Source organism: Uranotaenia lowii, chromosome 1, assembly GCF_029784155.1.
Source record: "Uranotaenia lowii strain MFRU-FL chromosome 1, ASM2978415v1, whole genome shotgun sequence".
NCBI lineage: Eukaryota > Metazoa > Arthropoda > Insecta > Diptera > Culicidae > Uranotaenia > Uranotaenia lowii.
In genome coordinates, this window is record NC_073691.1 from 209,429,742 (window position 1) to 209,438,828 (window position 9,087).

At 39.5% G+C, this 9,087-nt stretch overlaps 1 pseudogene; it reads left to right on the top strand.

Annotated features, from left to right (window-relative positions):
- Window positions 1-1,785: 1,785 nt before the first annotated feature.
- LOC129746479 (5-hydroxytryptamine receptor 1-like) lies at window positions 1,786-8,140 on the top strand (annotated as a pseudogene).
- The last annotated feature ends 947 nt before the right edge of the window (window positions 8,141-9,087 follow it).

Genomic DNA, 9,087 nt, shown 5'->3' on the forward strand with positions numbered 1-9,087 from the left:
ACTGAAACTGAACTGAAACTGAACTGAAACTGAACTGAAACTGAACTGAAACTGAACTGAAACTGAACTGAAACTGAACTGAAACTGAACTGAAACTGAACTGAAACTGAACTGAAACTGAACTGAAACTGAACTGAAACTGAACTGAAACTGAACTGAAACTGAACTGAAACTGAACTGAAACTGAACTGAAACTGAACTGAAACTGAACTGAAACTGAACTGAAACTGAACTGAAACTGAACTGAAACTGAACTGAAATTGAACTGAAATTGAACTGACACTGAACTGAAACTGAACTGAAACTGAACTGAAACTGAACTGAAACTGAACTGAAACTGAACTGAAACTGAACTGAAACTGAACTGAAACTGAACTGAAACTGAACTGAAACTGAACTGAAACTGAACTGAAACTGAACTGAAACTGAACTGAAACTGAACTGAAACTGAACTGAAACTGAACTGAAACTGAACTGAAACTGAACTGAAACTGAACTGAAACTGAACTGAAACTGAACTGAAACTGAACTGAAACTGAACTGAAACTGAACTGAAACTGAACTGAAAACTGAACTGAAACTGAACTGAAACTGAACGGAAACTGAACTGAAAACTGAACTGAAACTGAACTGAAATTGAACTGAAACTGAACTGAAACTGAAACTGAAACTGACTGAAACTGAACTGAAACTGAACTGAAACTGAACTGAAACTGAAACAAAAAATTTCCATAACATGAAACCTTGAACTTTTTAAAAGTCTTGCAAAAGCTGGGCCTTTGAAAATCCAAAAACTGATCAATATCCTGGCAAATCTGGTCAAAATTTATTCCTTATTCGAAAAAAAAAACCAAGAAAACGATATTAGAATTAAATTAAAATGAAATTAAATTTGTTTTCAGTGTTTTGGAATTTGAATTTTCTTGTAAATTTTGCCAAATCCGGGCAAATACCGGGCGTTTTTTCTTCTTTTTAATATTCTTTAAATTTTTATTGCGGAAATTTATTTAAAGTTTCGAAAAACATAAATTGCTACATTAAAAACAAACGTTGCTTCACTGTTTTTACCTCATTTGAATTACATCAGAACCATACCTTTAACAAAACTTCCTCCAAAACATCACTAATCCGAATGTTTTCCCATTTGTTTTTCATCTCGTTTCAGATGACAATCATCAATCCGAAGGCACCAGCACGCTGTCAACCCATCTCAGAGTGACAGCCTAGGAGAAGGAGGAGCCCTTTAAAGTAAAACAAAACCCACAAAAAACCTTCAACCGGTAGAATGCCATCACTCTCGCTTTCCTGGCAGCCGGTTGTGAAGAGGCAGCCACCTGCTGCGGCCAACCAAAAAAACCCCGGACTAAATTCCGACTGGGTCCGTGAGTCGCAGTCGGTAATCAATTACGATAAAATCCCCACTCCCCTGTTTTGGAAGGGAAGACGCCCGGAAGCCGTCCGGCCCACGTGGATTGCGGACAAAAGGATTGTAATAGTAACAACAGCCCTTTTGCAGCTTCGCTAGGGTGTGAAATAAAAGCCATCGTCGTCGTTGTCGTGTTTTGTGATGTTGCTACTAGTTAGAGAGCATCCTTTTGTCATCGATGGAGGAACAGCGTGAATGACGATGATTCTGATGTACGATGAGCGAGAGCTTCGGGTTAAGGTTTATAGGTTAGGTTCTGCTCGGTGTCACATAGCATAGTAATTATAGCGCTGCTGGTGGATGCTTTGTATTTTCCGGGATAGTAAGCAGAGCAATGATCTTTGAGGTACGGGTCTAAGCTGGGAAAGTGTATGTTTTTCTGTATGCATAGGAAGCAGACACATATCACGATATCAAAGGTTTCAGCGGGGACCGTGTCAAGTAGCAGATGAAAGCTTTATGAGCCATTGTAGTAGAGAGATCAAACAAGAACGGAAGAATGCAACTGATTAGGGAAATATTGGAAAGTACAAAGTACTGAGTGGTTGAGTAAGGAGGAATAACCTGTCGTGGTCCGTATATGGACGCACTAGCCATTTCGCGTCTGGTCGATGAACTCACGATTGGCAGCTCGCAGTATAGTTTGCAAAGTAGCAGTGTAGCGACGTCTTCCGGGGTGCTAGGGAACTTTTCGACGGTGGCACCAGCAAGCAGCAGCAGTTGTTGGCGGGTTTAGTGACGTCCATCAAGCGGTTCCCGTTGCCCTGTTGACGCTGAATCAAACGCTGAGCCACGCCGTAGCTGGTGCTACCGGTCACGGAGGTTCACTGGATCTAATTGGGGGTGCAGCGGCTAGCAGCACCACAAGTCCTGCGGGATCTATCGTCGCTTCGACGGTTCCGGGACAATGCGCTGGAACATGAACCGGAGATCGACACAATTCGCAAGGTGATGATATGCATCGTTCTACTAGCTGTGATATTTGGCACGATCGTGGGCAACATCCTAGTCTGCGTCGCGGTGTGTCTGGTGCGGAAGTTGAGACGACCTTGTAACTATCTGCTAGTGTCACTGGCCGTTTTCGGATCTGTGCGTGGCCTGCCTGGTGATGCCACCCGCGTTGATGTACGAGGTTCTGGGCGAGTGGAACTTTGGACGAGTTTTCTGTGATATTTGGGTTTCGTTCGACGTGCTCTCTTGTACGGCGTCGATTTTGAACCTAGTGTGCAATCTCGGTCGATCGATATTGGGCTATCACGAAGCCCCTCGAGTACGGCGTCAAGGCGAACGCCCCGCCGAATGATGCTTTGCGTAGGACTGGTGTGGTTGGCCGCCGCTTGTATTTCGTTGCCGCCACTTTTAATTCTAGGCAATAAACATACGATCGGCCAGGGCGAAGAACAGCGCCCATTTTGTGCCGTTTCCGAAGATGTAGGTTATCAAATTTTATGCCACCTTGGGGTCCTTCTACATACCCCTAGCGGTGATGCTTTTTGTATACTATCAGATATTCCGAGCCGCCCGCCGAATAGTTAAAGATGAAAAGCGGGCCCAAACAAGACTGGAAAACTCCCTCGCAGTGGACAAAAGTCAAGCTATGCTCAAACCTCCGGAACCGGTGGCGCCCAAACAATTCACCCCATCAGAAGAAGCTGCGGTTCCAGCTGGCAAAGGAACGCAAAGCGTCAACGGACCCTGGGCATCATCATGTCCGCCTTCACCGTCTGCTGGCTGCCCTTCTTCATCCTGGCCCTCGTGAGGCCACTCATGGACGACGACTACCCTACGCTGTCGTCGTTCTTCCTGTGGCTCGGTTATGCCAACTCCCTTCTCAATCCGATCATCTACGCCACCCTGAATCGGGACTTCCGGAAGCCATTCCAGGAAATTACTGTACTTCCGCTGTTCGAACCTGAACATCCTGATGCGGGAAGACTTCTACCACAGCCAGTATGGAGAGCCGGGATACGCAGCGCTTCGTGCTGGACAACGAGGGCCAGCACACGGCTCGGGAGAGCTTTCTCTGAAATCCGCAACCTGCTGGTACAATCATCACTAGTAGTTGTAATAGCAGTAGTAGCACACCGATACCGATGCCTCTGCAAGCGTCGACCGTAACGTAACGTAACCAGCACAGCACCCCTGCGAATATCAAACATTACCCTTGCACCACCTGAACACACACTCACTCACTCACTGGAACAAAACTCGTATAGTATATTGTGCTAAGTTGTGTTAAGAAATAGAAACGAAAAAAAAAGTGTAGCCGTTTATGAATGAGAGCGTTTGAAGGAGCTGTAAGTGTTGAGACTTATGAGAGGAAGAGAGAGAGAGCGTTTTATTAGAGGACAGACACAAGACACAAAGAGAGGATATTTTCGAATAATTTAGTACCAATCCACTAGTTGCTATGAAGTGTGAAACGGTTTTGATGTTACGGAGAGATGAAATTTGAGGAGATCAATCATGTTTTTTTGGAGGGTTTTCATTCTTTTAAATAGGTGGTCAAATAGGTTTGTATTGAGAAGTGAAAATATGCCACGATGTCCAATTTTGCATGCCATTCCATCCTCAGAAATTAACAATGCGACATCGGTTTCGCAAAGCCAGGCATGCTTGTCAACAAAAACAGCCTTGTGAAGTGATAACATTGCCTATCGGTTTGAAAAAAGATCCAACATTTTTTCAGCTGATGGTGATCTATTTTGTAGCATAAGAAAATATGAAGAAAAGCTGAATTTTAAGTACTTGGTATTTCACACTGAAGTCCTGTGTTGGAGTATTTCGTTTTTCATTTCATGTAGTCTTCTTTTACAGTTAGTCAGTAAAAAATTAGATTCCAGTCAATTGTAGACCAGAGATCGAGTTTTTAAACGAAGACTGCTGATTCGCTTCAGCACAGACTGATTTTCGATGATTTTGGCCACTTTTTTCCAGTCTTTTGCAAAGTTTTTAATATAACCAGCAGGCTTCAAATTTTTTCTAAAATATGATTTGGTAAGACCCCGAAAAAATTCGATCGGTCTCGCTTGAGGACTATTTGATGGATTCATCTGCTTCGAACGATCTGGACTTTATTGGATTGATACCAAGCCATCCTGTCGTTTATGAACTGAACTGATGCCAAATCCAGCCAAAAACTGTACTGGATGACCATGCTTGCGGATTATAGGGAACAGGTGAAAGTTCAGGCGCTCTTGAACGTATGCAGCTTTTACATATGGCTTGCCAAACCATTACCTTTTTAACGAATTTTTCAGTTAAATTTGATGTTTTTAGCACCTCAATACGTTTTCCATTCCGAACAATGTAATACTGGTCATTCGGAAGCGTGTTGTAACCAAATTTACAATATGTTTTATCGTCGATGATAACGTACACCGATTTTCCACGCAGCAGTTGATCATATAATTTACGAGCTCTTGGTTTCACAAAAGCAGCTTGTTTTTTCTCTCCGCTTCGACTTCTTCTGCTTCTTATATGTCTGCAAACCCAATCTTACCTTGGTACGATGGACGGTGCTACGATGGGATCCCTCTTTTTTTCCACATCCCGAATTGAGGCAGTCTTCTTACTGGAATTAGCACGCATGACTTTTCGGTCCAAAATTTTGTCCACCGAACTCGGTTTCCACCCAGAGAAGCTGCTTTCCTCCCCATAGTTATGAATTAAATTTCAGACCGCTCTAATGCTTACTTCTTCTATTTTCGCCATTCAGTATAAAAGTCCTTCTAAAAGAAACAGAGAGCTCAAATTTGACTCTATGAATTAATGCAATTGCCGTTTGGCTTGAAAAAAGAACCAGCAATGTTCCAAGGAATGATATTTTCGGTGCTTTTCTTATTTAGACTGGATGATGGGAATGAAACCCCTTTTAAAGAAAAAAAAAAAAAAAAAACACATTAAAAGCTCTTTTGAATGAGAGTGTGTGACTGAAAAAAATAAAGATAAAACAATGGCTCACTATCTGAAGAAAAAACATTGGAATTAGTTGTAAAAAATAGAGCAAACACCCTAAAAATTGCTACTGGCAGCAAAAAAAAATCACACTTATTTAGGGACTGAATAGGGAGGTTATTAAATTAATAACGATCCGGTATAATGAGATTCGCATGACAAGTTTTGTTTCCGAAAGACAGTTTATGTAAACGTGTAAAGGCAGTGTTAGATTAATCGTTAAGTAGGGAAAATAAAAAGAAAAAAATTATAACAAAAACACACACAAGTTTGAGCTTCCGGCAAAGTTGTTATTCTGTCGTTTGATAATTTTAGGATGTGAGATAAAAGTTGTACCTATAGGTTCGTTGTTATGTTATCAGTATTTTTGAATGTTTAATCCAAATGATGCTGTTTGTGTTCTAATCACAAATCAGGCGATAAACGAAAGGTGTTCACGATTTATTTTACGCACCGGAAAACAAGTTCCAAGCAGCTCGAAGAAAGTCTACTCTTATATACATGTGGTTATACATTAGGTTGAGATTCTCCAGTGCGCAGTACCTGCGGAAATTTTGACACAGTCCCTGATGTTAGAGGCGCATCTTTTGCTTAGTACACTACTGTCGTGATAAAAATATTCATATATTTTTCTATCTTTTAAGGAAGCTTAACAAAACCCCCTGGCGCTCTCCTGTGAGGGGGAAAAAGATGAATCGGTTCTTGCAATTCCTAACCCAATGATAAATGAATACGAAAATAAAACAATCAGACTCGTTGAACAAAGCAAAAAGTAGTAGACCTGTTTATATTAAAACATGTATCGGTAGCTGAACGTTAGTTGAATTAAATTTTCGAATCCCACACGTGTTAACTGATAAGCTATGCGAACGATTCCTAGCAAAAAAGAAAAAAAACAAGTCTAAATTCACTTGTACTAAGATCAGTACGTAGAACATGTCAACTGTCAAACTGGCAATAGACAGCAGTAAAATCAAGCTGTGGAACTCAAACAGTAGCACATTACAAATAAGGTAAACATTAAATGTCAATATGGAGAGAAAAAAAAAAACATTCATGTACAAACTCGGCGCAACTAGAGCAGCCAAGTGAAAATTCATCCGAAATGTAGAGAACTCGAAGTACTAAAATCTATGTTAGCGATCGGGCGAAATCACCTGTAAGCTAAATAAAAAGGTAAACAATTCTGTAGAGCAAACCTTTTTTATAAACACAAAGTCAGTGAATAGTAAAAAAAAAAACTATGTAGAAAACACACTACAACAAGTATTCGAGCGGAAAAGAGAGTTGTCTACTTTAAGAAGCTAAACAGAAAATGATGAAACTCGCTACAAGTAGGAAGAAAAAAACTATCTAACGAAGATATATCAACTACACTAAAGAAATGAAACCAAATTGAGCAATTTATTTTACTATCTATACACTTACACTAAGCAAATCAAATAAAAAAAAAACGTTAAGGAATCGATACCAAAAATGAAAAATAGGGAAAGAAAGAGAGAGGAAGAAACAGATGCAAAAGGAAAGTGTTTATGACTGCTACCCTAGAACAAATACCAAATTATTTATAGCTAAATTCGGAGTCTATCGCATTATTTTATGAAGGTTTTTTTTTAAACTTACCTTAAGAGAAAGAGAGAGAGGGAGAGCTCAAATTCAGAGTCAGAAAACCAATCAGCAGCAAAGGAATGATCCCTTCCATAAGCAATCGCAAATGGTTTCGTCTATTTACACAAACACACAAACACATACAGAGAGTATTAATTTTAAAGTAAAAAGTGTTCAAATGCTAGAATGGTTTTGCGTTTTCTATTTTAAATGTTTGAATTGAAGACAATTGAAAGAATCATTTCGAATTGAAAGTTCAGTCCAATATGTGTCGTTGCATAATTCTACTGAATCAAAGCAATCGAATGATTCCCATTAATTCATCCACGGAATACTGTTTTGATACTTTTAGGGAGATCTAAGCAACCATGGTTCGCTTGATGACTTGTCAGACATCCGCTCCTGCAAATTTTCAACGTCTCCATTAAATTGAAGGAAGAATTCAAAATTTACAGTTTGATGTAACCTGATTTATGCTTGAGGTTCAGTGAAAGTTGCGGAACATTAACTGATGAACGCATGCCTTAAGGCAAAGATTGGATTACCTGTCAAATTTGCGTCGTACTGTAGAAGCCTCGGGTGAGATCAATCTATTTTTTTTAAATATTTCTTTAAGTTTTCAACTTTGCAAATTAAACATTATCACTTCATAATAAATTCAAATTCAAACTACTAGCACAAATAAGCTAAAATTTTATTGTGTTGAGTGAGTTTGAAAACAACCTGTTCGCTGTCAATTTTCGAAGAATTTCGCACTGTTCAACGAATGCTTCAATTTTGCTGAAATGCCATTCATTCGGAAGGATTCTTTCAATTACTCAAATTTCGGAACAGAACATAGGTGGTAAACAATTTAGGACGAATCAATCATCATCAAACGAGCGATAGAAATTGTTTTCAGTTTTTCAATCGTACATAGGTACAAAGTTGTGTACCACACTTTTATTTTTCGCAATCTGGCAAATCAAACAGAACGTGGAAAATCAAATGTAGACATGTAGCATATTCACCGAAAGTGAAAAAAAAACATTAATGGACGGGCGAATATTTTTACACACCTATTTACCTTTCACAAATACACACAGACAAACATTCACCGATGATAAATCATGAGAGATGAAGAGAGACAGATGAAAAAAAAAAAACACTCACTTACATTCATGAGTATGATAAAATGATACAGTGGAAAAGAGCAGAAGAAATAAAAAGCACCCAGTGAAATCAAAGTGTTGAAAAATACAACAAGCTGGACGAACGTTTGCGGGACTCGATAAAACCAATTCGAGATATATAATTATTAAAATATAAACATGTAGAGATCAAAGCAAAAATTTACACGCTTTCGTTTAATGATGGTACTCTATAATTTCACCGATGACCGCTCCCTGGTATGAATTATGTTTTCCCAAGCTTTGGTTCGAATCCGTAAAATTGAAATAAAAAACGTTGTGGTTTTCCCATCGGCGGAATAACTGTATCCTGTATCCGGCAGAGGGGAAAAAAAGAATCAATCTGGATCAGGCTCTTCAGAATCGGAATCAGAATCGATGATAACCACCAGCAGCACATTTTCTGGGCTCCCCGAAATGAACTCACTACGAATCCGAATGAGGGGTTAATCGACGCCGGTTCTTCAAAAATTTTTCACAGCTGAAATGTTTGTACTACCTACTTTTTCGGGTTTTTAATTTTTTTTTTCCTTCTTTCTACAAATATGGATTGGCCACAGACAATTTTGGCTTTTACAAAGATCAATCAGGCGAGTAGTTTATTTTCCGAAATCGTAAACCTTGGTGTTGAGAGTTTGAATGCTTTTTATGTCCAATCATGGAAAAAATTGATAAGAGTCTATAACGTTGGCTACCTTTATAATATTCATGACATTCATGACATGCGTGAGAGCCGAGACCTTTAACACCAGCAATCACCGTAAATCCCATAACACCCTTCGTGACCCCAGTCCAATCGTAGACCCAGTAACGTACCAAAGCAACCAGATAAAAGAAAATCATCATTTGGCCATTTATTATCAAAATGTGAACAGTATCCGCAGCAAAAAGAGACTAGAAGCCGTTTTTTTTGTCATCACTTGAGCT